At 36.1% G+C, this 15,160-nt stretch overlaps 1 protein-coding gene across 1 annotated transcript in view; it reads right to left on the bottom strand.

The window, feature by feature from the left end:
* Nucleotides 1-15,160, bottom strand: part of LOC126724170 (uncharacterized) — an 87,792-nt gene that overhangs the window by 56,525 nt on the left and 16,107 nt on the right. The window lies entirely within an intron of this gene.

Raw genomic sequence — 15,160 nt, forward strand, 5'->3', positions numbered from 1 at the left:
AACCCTATGGGTGTGAGCTCCCCCTCTAGTAGACAACAGTTGCGCGCTCATCCTTCTAACTATATTGAGCTTCACCTTCTCTTGATTTGCCTCGAACTTGTCATAGGCATATTTGCACCACTCTTGCCCCTCTTCCAACTGCTCTAGGGTCGATGATCATCAAAGTACAAATTCACTTTGTAAAATGTGAACTTCACCATTGCGGTTATGGGCAAGCTAAATGTGCCCTTAAGTACCCCATTGAAGCACTCTGACAGGTCATGTGCAAGTGTCCACTTTTCATGAGCTACATCCTTAAGATAGTCATACACATCCGGATTGACATTCATGATGCAATCCATGGTGTTTTCAAACTTCTTAACCTGATTCGCAATTGCTACCTTCCATACCAAGTTCTTCAATGCCACACTATTGAAGTTAGTGTTAACATTGCTTACTAAATGGCGGAGGCAATACCAGTGATGGGTTAAGGGCACTTGCAAATAACCCCTAGTGGTGTTATCAAAGCATGATTGTATCCCACAATGCTTGTCGGAGATTATACACAAATTGGTCCGATCTGTAACTCGACTGAGTAGGCATGCCAAGAACCATCCCCATGTCTCCGTACTCACTTTCAACAATGGCAAACGCGAGTGGATAAACCTCATTGTTACCATTTATTGCCATTGTTATCAACAGCTTTCCTTTGTACTTGCCATAAAGGTGCATTGCATCTATGCTTATCACTGACCTACAATGCCTAAACCCCTTAATACACGGATCAAAAGCCCAAAACGCAAAGTTGAATATACAAGTCCCCGGGACACGGGGGTCACACTTTAGCAAAGTTACAGTGTTCGGATCTGCATCATCCAATGCCACTAGAAACCGTGGCAATGCCGCGTATGACTCATCAAAATCCCTGTAAATACGCGCAACTACCTTCTATTTGGCTTCCTAAACCTTGTACATAGTTACATCATGCCTGTGCTTCGCATGCAGCATACTACTCAGGTCCTTTATGGATCGAGTTATGTCCTCTTGTATATATTGCTCAAGTGCAATGGAAATGAACCTTGAATCCATCATCCATCCATCGGTCGCTACCTGGAGGGATGTGCAACTGTGGGACCCTTACATTTACTGATGTACCAGATAATAAATTGTCATTTACAATGAGGCTATTGGAAATATTTATAGAGATACTAATCATAAGCTAACTTGGCATTAAAATATTTATAGTTATAATGTACAATACAAGTAGTACTGATAAATTGAGTATGGATTAACTAAAATGGACATGAATCTTGGGTGTTTAACATTGATGCTTATAATACACCTTATGAAATGGCACAGTGACGTCTTCAAGGGGATTCTTTCTACATCAATGTTAAACAACCCCTTTGTAACAATAAGGTGGGAGGGTTAGACTGCGTGTTTTAGACTTTTTTCGTTGATGCATACATAACTTTTTTTTTTTTTAGAATGAACTTTTTGCACTTTTATTGACGTAAATGAGTTACATCCAAACGTAAAAACGGAACAATATGCGATGGAACATCCTCCATCCATACTTGAAAATCTGATATGCAAATTGCATGTTTGGCCAGATTATGTGCTACACTATTGCCATTTCTCTTAACATGAGAATACAATACTCTTCTAAATTTACTTCCATACACTTTCACATCGTCTACTAGCAGACCCCACGGTGATAGATTCTGATCTTGTGACTTCAACTGCTGAATTAAACTCAAAGCATCACCTTCAAGAACTACATTTTGGAAACCCAGTTCATGTGTGAAAGTCAAAGCCTTCAGTGCAGCCATGGCTTCGGTGTCTTCTGCCTTATAACTTTGATCAATTTTTTCTGCACAAGAAGCTAAAACATCACCATTAGAGTCTCTTATTACCACCCCTACACCAGACAGCCGTGAGACTTCAGAATTTGCTGCATCAAAGTTTGCTTTCACGAATCCTATTGGCGGAGCTTTCCACCTATTTCCCCCACTGCTGCTACTCCCTATCTTTACTTCTGAAACGTCAATGTCGGCTCTGTATTGCTCCAGCTTAGTCCGTGATTGAGCAACAACCTGATGAAGCAGGCTGGCTTGCAAATTCAAACGTGCTTTATTTCTCTGATTCCAGATATTCCATGCCGTGAAAGCTAGAAGCTCCAGAGACTTCCCTTTGTCCACCATCCATAGCAGCAACTCCTTAACACTTATGAATCCAACTTCACACCGAAAACTCCATGCTTCTTGATCTGACCACACCTCATCCAGTTCCGGACACAACCATAGTGCGTGTAACGGATCTTCCACTGCCTGTTCACATCTCTCACATGTTGGATCCTCTGCAATCTTTCTTCTCATTAATGCTTGTTTGGTTGGCAGAGCATTATGGCAGGCCCTCCAAAGAAAGTTTTTAATCTTTGGAGGGGCTTGTATCTGCCATATTTCCTTCCAAAGCCGCCTCTCACAGATTGGGGGGGCTTGCGGATTGGATTCTAGTTCCACCTCTTCCTTAAGAAATCTGTATCCAGATTTACATGAGTAATTTCCGAATGGAGTATAAGGCCAGTATAGGTTGTCCTCTGCTGCATTACGGCTAAGTGGGATCTTCTTAATTAATTCAGCGTCCTCGGTCACAAATAACCCATCCACCAACTCTTCATTCCATTTTCTTGTGCTTGGATCAATGAGGGTGGCTACGGTATGATTTTCAAAGCTATAGGGCAAGTTGGCAGCTGTGTTGGGTGTTTTCTTGGCAGCCAACACTGCTGCCAAATGTTAATTTTTTTCTCCATTTCCAACCCTCCATAAAGCCCCTCTTTGAATTATGTCTCTACCCCTAAGGATGCTCTTCCAAGCATATGACCCCATCTTTGAATTTGCAGCCTCCATAATTGTCGAATGTGGGAAGAAACGAGCTTTAAACACTTTGTAGAAGAGTGAGGTTTTATCATGCAAGAGCCACCAAGCTTACTTTGCCAAGAGAGAGTCATTGAACATAGCAAGATCTCGAAAGCCCTTACCTCCAATAGTCTTCGATTTTGTCATTTCCTCCCATTTTACCCAATGGATTTTCCTTCGATCACCCCTTTGACCCCACCAAAACTTCTTGATTAGAGTCTCAATCTCATTGCATAAACCCAATGGCAATTTGAAACACCCCATAGTGTAAGTAGGGATGGCTTGTATGATTGCCTTTAGGAGCACTTCTCTTCCCGCTTGCGAAAGCAATTTAGCTTCCCACCCTTGGAGTTTCCGCCATATCTTCTCCTTTATGTAATTAAAACTCTCTTTTTTACCTTTGCCAACTAAAGAGGGTAGCCCAAGGTATTTTTCATAGTGCAAGATTTCGGGGACTCCAATGGCCACCTTGATTCCATGCTTTTCCTCCTCCGATACAGACTTGCTAAAGAACAAAGAGGTTTTACTTCTATTCATTTTTTGTCCCGAGGCTTCCTCATACTCCTTTAGTATATTCAAGACCTTTCCACACTCCTCCATTGTTGCCCTGCAAAAAATCAAACTATCATCTGCAAAGAGCAGATGCGTTAGTTTTGGACCCCTCCTGCAAAGGGAGTATCCATGGATATCACCCTGTAATTCAGCCTTCTTAATTAAGCCATTCAAACCTTCCGTACAAAGAAGGAATAGGAAAGGAGAGAGTGGGTCTCCTTGCCTAATACCCCTTGTAGGAAAAATCATCCCACATGGATCACCATTTACCAAAACAGAATAGGAAATAGTTTTAACACAACCCATTACAAGATTAATCCACCTCTCCCTAAAACCCATCTTCCTCATTATCCCCTCCAAATAAGACCATTCCACCTGATCATATGCCTTACTCATATCCAATTTTAGTGCCATATAACCATAATTACCTCCCCTAAAACTTTGTAAACTATGCAAGGTCTCAAAGGCCACCAAAATATTATCCGAAATTAATCTACCCTTAGTGAAGGCAGATTGGTGTTCAGTGATAATGGAAGGAAGTATATTTTTAAGGCGATTAGCAAGAACCTTGGAATAGATTTTATAAAGGACATTACAAAGGCTAATTGGACGAAATTGGTGAGGAAATTCAGGAGATTTTATTTTTGGAACAAGAGTAATGAAAGTATGATTTAGATTGGTTGGTATGGTACCTGAGTTTAACCAAGACAAAATGGATGAGGTGACGTCCTGATTAACCATGCTCCAAAAATGCTGGTAAAAGAGCGGGGGCATACCATCCGGGCCAGGTGCTTTGAGGGGCGCCATTTGTTGGAGGGCATTGGCAACTTCACTTGCCTCAAACTCACGACAAAGACTTTCATTCATCTCCTCATCTATCATTGTTGGTACACAATCAAAAGTACTTGTGGATACTATCCCCTCTGATGCGGTAAATAGTTACTTAAAGTAGTTAACCATAATTTCACCCATCTCCTCTTGTCTGGTTCTCCAAACTCCTCTCTCATCTCTAATACCCTCCAATGTATTTTTCTGGAATCTCCTTGTAGCACAACAATGAAAGTATTTCGAGTTTTTGTCCCCTTCATTTGCCCATAGAATTCTTGACCGTTGAGCCCACATCGTGGCTTCCCTATCCTGCAACACCTCAATCTCTTTTTTAAGCTGTCTCACCCTGTAGTTGTTTCCACTCACCATGGCTGCCCTCTCTTCTTTAGTTAGTGCTTTTTTCAAATGGCTCAATTCCATCCTAACATTACCGAACACATTTTTCTCCCATTGCCCCAACTCCTTCCCACACTTTTCAATTTTACTTAAAATATTACCCTCTATCCCAACATCACTTCCACTACCCCAAGCCGAAACCACCATATCCTCACAGCTCGAATTTGAGAGCCACATTTGTTCGAAACGAAAAAAAATTTTCCGAATTGGAGGGTTCAAACCCGATAGAGAAATTAATATTGGGATATGATCCGATGACGTGCATGACAAGTGGTACACTTTTGAACCTCCAAACTTCATGAACCAACTATTATTAACCAAACACCTATCCAATCTCTCCCAAATTGAAACCCCACTTTCAAAGTGTTTACTCCACGTAAATTTATTTCCCTCAAATCCCAAATCCATGAACCCACACTCATCGATCACTTCCCTAAACTGTTGCATCTGATAATATGGCCTTCTTGCACCTCCCAGTTTCTCCTCTTGTCTGATAATCTCATTGAAATCCCCGAAACAAAGCCATGGCTTTTTTGGTTGTGAGTTTAAAGCCCTTAACTTTCCCCAAGCTTCATGTCTTCTACCTATATCAGGTTCCCCATAAAACCCTGTTAATCTCCACTCATTCTCCGAATTTTTATCAATTACCACATCAATATAATATCTATCCGAGCCTTCCACCATCAAATTGACTGATGCTTTCCAATACAGAACTAATCCACCACTCCTCCCCACTTTTGGCACAACCCATCTATGATCAAAACCAATATTTCTCTGCACAACCTCTAGCCTTGCATCATCTGTAAGTGTCTCGGCTAAAAACACCACAGAGGGATCTTTTGCCCGAATAATTTCACCGAGCTCCCTTCTTGTACGTAGGTTCCCAAGCCCACGACAGTTCCAAGCTAAACAACTCATTGCCCTTGGCAGGGCTGAACATCAGCTCCCGCCACTACAAAAGTTTTTTCCTCTTCACTGTGAGTTACTTTGAATCGTTTAGCTGAACCTGCCATGTGGGAAACCTCGGGTGCAGCCATTCTTTTTTTTCCTTGCACCTGAACTCCTACTGTCGTGTTAATTTTTGGACTACTTCTTTCTCTGCGTGTCCAAGAACGAGATGTACGTGGAGGCTTTTGTTTGTGAACCCTATTTTCTCCAATATCACGTGACAACTTAAGTGATGATGTGCCATTTAAATTGTTACGTGTAATAGGGCTGGGATTATCACCTGGAGTAGGGTTTTTACTAGCCTTCCTTTCTAATCCCAAAAACTTAGCCGCCCCAAACTGTTTTGCTAGACTTAACTCCTCATTACACACATCCACCTCAATTTCAGTTTCCTTAGGAGTCTTTAATTCCCCAATTACTTCCTCATTAACTCTATTTTGAATCAACATATCTTCTCTCATAATCCCTACTCCTTTATTGCGCTTTAATGACCTAATTTCATCAGCTTCAATGCTATCATTAGTGCTGTCCGTTACTTCTTGTGGCTGTTCCGGTGTACCTCCTCTGCCAGAAACAGAATTTCGGCCTGAATTGTTTTCCTCTGATTTACCTAAACTCACCTTCTTCTTCTCGGCATAGAATCCAGGGACCATGACAGCACTACATCTTGCAGCAACAAAAGGAGGCGTTCTTAAGTATGGTCCAAATTCACGCTGTTCAGGTTTGAGGGTGCCCTCACTCTCAATCCACAAGTCACAGTCTCTATCATCATGAGTAAGCCAACCACACCAGTAACATATGTTAGGCAGCCTTTCGTACTTGAAAGATATCCATACTTGCTTCCCTTCTTCACCTACGGACACCAATCTACCACGGCACAATGGTAATGACAGATCAATGGACACTTGAATACGAATAAAATGACCACCATCAAATAATTTTGGGTTTGTCGGTGCAAACACCTCCCCCAAAACACTACCAATTTTCTTGGCCGCCTCAATAGTCATATACTTGATCGGAATCCCATGAAGTTGAACCCACAACTTTGTCTTCTCAAATTTTACATCTTGAAGTGTGGACTCATCCTCGTATCGATTCATGACCACTAGGTGCTTATCAAATGTCCACGGTTCACCTTCTATAATTCTATCCACATCCTCCTTATTATCAAAGATGAAGAGAAATTTGTGGTCTCCAAAGCTCTGAATTTTGAAACCATTCTTGGCTCTCCATAGCGGGTTAAACGTCTTAGCTATGACTTCCATATTAATTGCTCGCCTAGTCAAAAACTTAGCAGCAATGGAAAATTTCTGACTACTATCATCATCAAGCAAGCAACACCCTGGCTCCTCTCTATCTGAAAGAGTAAGCCTATTCCAAGACTGAGCCAAATCATCCATCCTTCCACACACTCAAAACTATTTCCCCACCCCCGGAAAAACAACCCAACAAGCCTAGGAATAACAGTGTTACTCCTAGGATACTACACACCTTCGATGAAGGGACTCACTAATTCTACTGTGGAAAGAAGTTAGAGAGACACCTAGCTTCTAAAACCACAAAGAAACTTTTTATTTATTTTTTGTGGTTCATACGTAACTTAGAAATAAAAATAATAATAATAACAATAATAATATTTTAATGAAGGTATCCGGAGTTTAAATCCCACTCCCCAACAATTAAAAAAAAAAAAAAAAAATCAGCAATACATCTCGTCATCAATGGCTATGATTTAATAATCAACACTTTTGAACCGGTCACTACTAACATGAAAATGTAGACTATCTTTTGACCATTAATATCTACCATTTTGGACACATATGTAGCTTTCATTTTTTGGGCAATGTTTTCGTGATTGTATGTAAACTATTATTGACAACTATCTTAAGAGCACATGTTAAAGAATATTTAGCTTTGAATTGTAAATTATTTTAAATGTTTTTAATAGAAAAATTAAAAGATTCATTAGTTGTTTGCGTTCCCTGTGTATACAGATTCAAAATTGCTGTATGTTTTTTACTTATTATTTGTGTAGTGATACTCTAAATGAGAAGTTAATATAACATATAAGAATATCATTCCACCTAAAGATAAACATATGAGGTAAGCCCCAATTATATTGTATTAACCACTCATTTTTGTCATTAGTATTTCATGTGTGACTTTAAAACACAACTAATCACACAACTCACAATGAATATTTCAACAAAAAATATTGATGATGTGGTAGAATTCATGATGATTTAATCCATAAGTCTTGAATGAAAAATATTTGGATAGAAGTTTTTTTTTTTATTAATTTTAGAAAATTGATATTAGGTTTGATTTGTGACAAACCTAACATCCAAACGGTTAATTCTTCAAATTAAATGTTCAAGAGCCAATTTAACTCTTAGGTCAAATTCAATTAATATTTGTAAAAATAAAACCCCTTATAATCAAAATAATCATTTAATTTTAAAATTAGTATTAAGTAAAATAAAGTTTTGCATAATATAACTTTTTCTTAACAAAAATGAGGCTGTGACAAAGCTAAAGAAGTTTTGAAAATTTTTGGTAAATGAAAATATAAGATAATTGTTCGTTTGCTAGAAGCCTCAATTCTTATTCATAATAGAAACGAAAAAGAACCTCAATTTACTCTTCTTCCATCCGCTTAGCTCTTACTGATGAAAACTTGGCTTAACCAGTAGTACCATAAAATATGAGATCATCTCAAAGTCACACCCATTCATATGATACAAGAATCATATTAAATTTTCAAGGGAGCAGTGATCATCTGTGCTCAATTCCATCCAAGCAAATGAAGTCATGACTTAGTTATTGACTAAAATATTAACCCAGCTTTGCTTGTACTCTAAAGTCCTACCAACTCCTAATTTTTCAGATTCTTTTTTTATTATTATTATAAAAAATGGGAGAAGGGAATGTTACGAAATTGTGTGGTATATAGATTTGTAAAGCTAGAAGTGTTTTTAATTTAAAAGGCGTTTTAAGATTTTTTATTTAAAAAAAAAAAAAAAAAAAAAAGCTTTTGAAAAAGCAGTTTTATCCAAAATTTTGCAAAAATCACCTTTTAAAAAAGGTATATCAAACCAAGATTAAAGTGTGAAAACTTAAAACTATTGACAAAGATTCTATGATATCTGTGTGTGTAGCACATATATTAGTAATAGAAAAATACAAATGATAGTGGATTGTTCTTTATCTTTTAGTAGCTTCCATTTTATACAAAGGTATATCACGAACTATTTTAAAATTTTATGGTAACTTTTAAGAAAAGGTGGAGTAGTAACTCGCAATCTTCTTAAACATTAACTTTATAGTTTTCGTAGATTCCAAATAGTTTAACTCATGAAGTACTATGTCATCAAATAAGGAACTTTAGTTCAAATCCCATCTACACCAATTACCAAAAGTTAATTGATGTATTGAGTCATCAATCATCATGAATTAAATTTCATAAGTTCAAATTTATTGTATTTATCAAAACTTCATAGTGTTTTAGTGTTTTTTTTTTTTTTTTTTTTTTCTCATTAGATTATGATAGGTCAAATAAGATAGTGTCTATGTCAAATCTAATGGTAAGTTTCGCCATATCTTATGATAACCCATGCTTCTTTTTTCTTTTTTATTCATCTTGTACTAACAGTAAAATAGTCACACACTCACACATGATACTAATTTTGTTACAGTCATTAATCCATAACCATAACTTTTTTATTATTGGTATAAATTCACTTTTAGTCTCTACATTTTGTGTCATTTCTCAATTTGGTCCGTAAACTAATTTTGCTCCTAGGTCAGTCCTCAAAATTAGAAAATCGATTCTATTTTGGTCCCTACTGTCAATCCACTAACAGAAAATACATATGTGGTAGACAGAATACATTGTTTGCTGACGTGGCTAATAAAATTATAATAAAAAATATATATCTTACATTTTTTAAATGCCACGTCAGCATTTAAATTAATAAAAAAAAACTAGCTCAAAAATTTAACAAAAAGTAAATTAATTTTTTTTTTTAAAAAAACCTTAAATCGAATTTAAACTAAAATCATTTCTTAAAAAAAAAAAATCCTTATCTTTTTAATTATTTTCTTTTTCTTTAACCTCATCAGCTTTAAAAACTATAGCAGCTTTATCTTTTGAGATTATCTTTTTTTCCTTTGAGATTATCTCAAAAGGACTAATCTCGATGGTCCTCCACCAAATATCCAAATAGGTCAAATTCTCTATTTGAGATAATCTCATCAAAGATTAATCTCAAATTCTCTCTCTCTTCACTATCCATCGATAGAATCTCTCACTCTCCACTGTAGGTCCATCGCCGGAACTCACTCAGCCTTCTTCTCCACCACGCACCGGAGCTCACAAGCAGACCAACGGCGAGTTGATCATGCTTCTCTCTTGATGCAGAGAAAACGATGGGGACAATGGATTTCACCGGAAAAACGAACTTGACCTGCGTGAGAGAGAATGATGCGATGAGGCCAAACTCTCTCTTTGATTGATGAGGACGAAGATGACGAGGAGGTAGTCATTTGTCAAGACAGCGTTGTTTGACAGAGTGGCCGAGGAGGCAGAAACAGTGCGGTTTGACGGCATCGTTTTGGTGGAGTTAGGGTTGGTGGTGTGAAACGATTTCGTTGGATTTGAGGAGGCAGAAATGATGCCATTGGATCTACTCCAAACCCAAAAACTCAAATCTGCTCCAAACCCAAAAACCATAGAATTTTTCTTTGAGTTTTTTGTTACTTGCTGCTGTGTTTGGTTACTAAGAGATGAATGTGAAGTTTGCTGGGTATTCTTGTTCTTGTTCTAGGTTTGATTATGAGAAGGTGAAGTTTGATTCTAGGTTTGCTCTTGTTCTCTTCGAAATGCACTGTTGGTTTCTTTGATTTATTTCTTGTTTTTCTATATTTGATAGAGATTAGATTTGGTTGCTGGATTTTTTTTTTTAAAACGATTTGGTTATTGGATTTAGATTCGGGATTTTTCATATATTGGTTTGGGTGTTGGGTTTATTTCTTGGATTTGGGAAGAACATGAAGAATAAGTTCTTATTTTCTTATTAAAAAAAATAATGAAATAAGATTTAAGGTTTGTTTTTTTTTTAATTTAGTTTAAATTTTCTGAGCTGGCTTTTTTATAAATTTAAAGCTGATGTGGCATTTAAAAAATGCTAAATATTATATATATATATATATATATATATATATATATATTTTAAAAATTTTATTAGCCACGTCAGCAAACAGTGTATTCCGTCTGGCACGTATGTATTTTCTGTTAGTGGGTTGACAGCAAGGACCAAAATAAAATTGATTTTTTAATTTCGAGGATTGACTTAGGAGCAAAATTAGTTTAGAGACCAAATTGAGAAATGATCTAAAATGTAGGGATCAAAAGTGCATTTACGTCTTTATTATTTTACTTTTTTTAAAAAGCTAGGCGTAAATGCACTTTTGGTCCCTACATTTTATTTTTACCACTTTTAGTTCATAAACCAATTAACGCGTGACATTTAAGTCCTTACCGTCAGTCAACTAACGAGAAAAGCTGAGGTGGCAGACGAAACACCCTATTAGCTGACGTGGCACTGACGTGGCGATTAAAATATTATTTGGCATTTTATATGCCATGTCAGCATTTTAATTTTTTATAAAAAGCCATGTCAGACAATTTAAACCAAAAAAAGAAAATAAATTAAAAAAAAACTTTTTTTTACTTTCATTATTTTTTCGTAAGAACTGAAGTTCTTCTTCATGTTCTTCCTAAATCCATGAAATAAACCAATCTCTAGCAAACCCCAAATCCAAATCCAGCAACCAAATCTACTCCATCAAATCTAGAAAAATCTCAATTTGAAATCCAGACATATATTTCAAGACTTCTTAAACCCCAATTTCAAATCCAGACATATATTTTAGGACTTCTCAAATCCAGAAAAATAAAATTCAAATCAACCACTCCACAGATCTCAATCTCGAGACCCACAGCAAGCTGCTACCCATGGCCCCACGAACCTAGGTCCACCCACAACACCACGACCCCATGTTGATGTCCATCGTGACAACCCAAAATCTCAGATCAACCACCACCAAAACCCAAATCGCAACCTACATGTCATGCTCCTCAAAACCCAGACCCAAATTAGTCATGCTCCTCCTCCACAAATCAAAACCCAAACCCATAGATTGGCTTTGCCGGCAATAGATCAAAGATGTTGGAGGTGGGTATGGCTTCGCCGGCATGAAGGAGATTTTTGCCTTGGTGGATCGGGTACATGCAGAGCTCGAAGTGGGCAGAGGTGAGAGAAGAGAAGAAAAGGGAGAAAACTCACCAGACTGGCGTCGGAGTGTGGGGTGGAGCTGCGTCTCTTTGTTGTCGGTGTGTGGGGGTGGAGCTGAAGTGAGCTTGAGGATGAGTTTCGGAGTGTGTGAGGAGTGACCAATCCAGAAATCTATTGAAGGTAAAATGGAAAGGGAAATTCATTTACGGCATGAGAAGCTTATTTTACAGCGTGGGGTCGTGTTTCTAAAGAAAAATTCTGGGTTTATGGGTTTGCTAGAGATTGAATTGGTTACTGGGTTTATGGGTTTATTTCTTCGATTTATTTATGGTTTGCTTTGGTTTCTTGGATTTATTTCTTTTTTTCTAGATTTGATGGAGTGGATTTATTTGGGGTTTGCTGGAAATTGGTTTATTTCATGGATTTAGGAAGAACATGAAGAACAACTTCAGTTCTTACGAAAAAGTAAAAAAAAAAAAAAAAAAAAAAATTAAGTTTTGTTTTTTAATTTATTTTCTATTTTGGTTTAAATTGTCTGACATGACTTTTTATAAAAAAAATTAAAATGCCGACGTAGCATATAAAAATGCCAAATAATAATTTAATCACCACATCAGCACCATGTCAACTAATAGGGTGTTCAGTCTGCAACCTCAGCTTTTCCCATTAGTTGGCTGATGGTAAGGACTTAAATGTCACGCGTTAATCGATTTAGGGACTAAAAGTGGTAAAAATAAAATATATGGACTAAAATGAAAAAAGTGCAAAATATAGGAACCCAAAGTGCATTTACACCAAAAAGCTTTTTTTTTTTTTTTTTATATATAAAAATGCTATTTTTTTTTTATATCTAAAAAAGCTATTGTTATAGATTTTTTTTTTTTTTTGCTGAATTATTGTTATAGATTGAACAACGGCTATATGCTATATCGTATCTTAAAAATATTATAGATAGTACATCTAGGTTTTCAAAAAAAAAAAAATTCAAAAGCCATTGAAAGAAAAAAAAAAAAAAAAAAAAAGATAGTACTGTACATTTAAAGACATAAAATTGTTCTTATATCTAGCTTTTTATTTTTGTAAAATGTTACATTATTCTTAAATTTTAAAGTGCACTATAGTGTTTTGTATTGGCTATTTTTTAATTTCACCCTCTCTCTCTCATAAATGGTGGTCTAAGTTGATGTCTTCAATGATGGCAAATTTGGCTATAGGGCATTGTGATGGTGGTTGAGCATCTCCAATAGGCTCTCTAAAGCCATTTATGAAAAGCAAACACACAAAAAAACCCTTCTAACAGCCTCTCCAACTCCATTGTTTTTTTAGATTTGCTACAATGGCGACATGGAGAACACCGTAGCAATTACTGTAGCACCTCTAAACAATATTCTCTCTTAAAATAATACCCGGTTGAATAAAAAAAGAATTTTTTTCTCTTTCCTCCATTTCTCTTTCCTCTGCGCTCCCTCTCTCTCTTGCTTCTCTTTAGAAAAAATCTCTCTCTTTGCTTCTCATCAGAAAACAATGGTGAAGCACAAAATCGATAGAGCTCTCAATCAAAACACAAACTCAACTCACAATTTTAAAACTAATCAAATTTTAACAAAAAAAAAAAAAAAGCAAAGCTGACCCATCTGAGCCTCGGTGGGGAGGAGAAAAAAGGTTGTCCTCTAGCCTTTGTCATCCGCCGAGGATGTGAGAGAGAGAAAGAAAGAGAGAGAGCTTCCTAAAAAGTGAAGATAGCTCCAGACGAAGTGCTAGAGAAGAAAAGAAAAAAGAAAAGTGAAGATAGAGATAAGGGAAAGGTGTGGAGGAGAAAAAAAAGAGGAAAAAAGAAAAAGAAAAGAAACATGTGGGTGAAAAAAAAAGAGATAAAAGGGAAAAATAAAATAAAGAATAAGAAATTAAAATTGAGAAATGCTACTACAATATTTTCACAATAAATTTTAAGTTGTTGGTTGTTACTAACTAATACTGATGAAAAAAAAAATTAAGTGATGTGTTCAAATTAAAATCAGTAATAACTTACCACATATAATTTATTGTGAAAATATTGTAAAATGTTAAGGACGTAGCACTTCTCAATAAAATTAGATGAATGAAAGAAGATTGAAAAAGAAATATTAAAGAAAGAATGAAGAAATAATATTTAAATGAGATAGAGAAAATGATAGAGGGTCTGTTGGAAAGTGTATTTGAAAAAGTAGGTAGACAAAAAGTAAAATGAACTGTTCACTCTCCAAACAATACAAAAATTTGAAGAGGATGCTGGAGATGCTCTAAGACAATAGTGTTGGAAGCAAGATGGAGTGAAATTATTATTTTAGAATATTTTGAATAAAATATATTGCAAAATAAAGAGTAAAGCTGAGAGAGAGAGAAAGAGAAAGGAAAGAGAGAGGAAAGCTGAGAGAGAGAAAAAGAAAAAGAAAAAGAAATTAAAAAACTCTAGCATCTTGTTATAGTCATAGTTCTCAGAACTGGACCAAATCGGAAGGTCGGACCGTGAAGATCGAGAACTAAGATGAAAACTGGTTTTTTAAGCATAAAGAACCGGACATATGTGACAATTCCGTGAACTCCTAAACCGGGGTTGGACTGCATGAACCGATGGCAAGAACTGTGTGGTCCAACCCCTTAGCAATTTTTATTTTTTTTATTTTTTTTTATGAAAACAACTTAACACAATTTTATTCTATTTAATTAAATTATTCATCTCTTACAAGGAATAAAAAAAATTATAATTAAAATCCTTCAAAGATATTCAACTTTACTTCAAAAATTAATCATAAATTTTAATGTTTTCATCGTTATTATTTTATTTTATTAACTTTCTTATTTTTTAATTATTAAATATATTCTTGAAAATCATTAAATTTCCCTCACATATATAGATATATTAGTTAATTTTGCAAGTTTTATAAATTTGATATCTATATTTAGGCTTTAATTAATTATGACGTTATCACAGTTTGACCCCGGTTCGACTTTGGTTCGACCTCAAAAACTTTGAGTCTCTCCCTTTTACAGTTTAATGAACAGCCTGGATCTGAAAACCTTGGTTAACAGAGCAATTTGACTTTCGACATGTAATAATATTTGCTTCCGCATCTTCTGATTCTGCGTTGCCATGAAACAGACCAATCACTCACCAACCACTCTCTCTCTCTCTCTCTCCGTTACTTTTTTTATGTAAGTTCCCACTCTCTCTCCTTGTTTATGCTATACTATTTATGCTTTTTT

The sequence above is a fragment of the Quercus robur genome, chromosome 4 (assembly GCF_932294415.1).
Source record: "Quercus robur chromosome 4, dhQueRobu3.1, whole genome shotgun sequence".
NCBI classification, from domain to species: Eukaryota; Viridiplantae; Streptophyta; class Magnoliopsida; order Fagales; family Fagaceae; genus Quercus; species Quercus robur.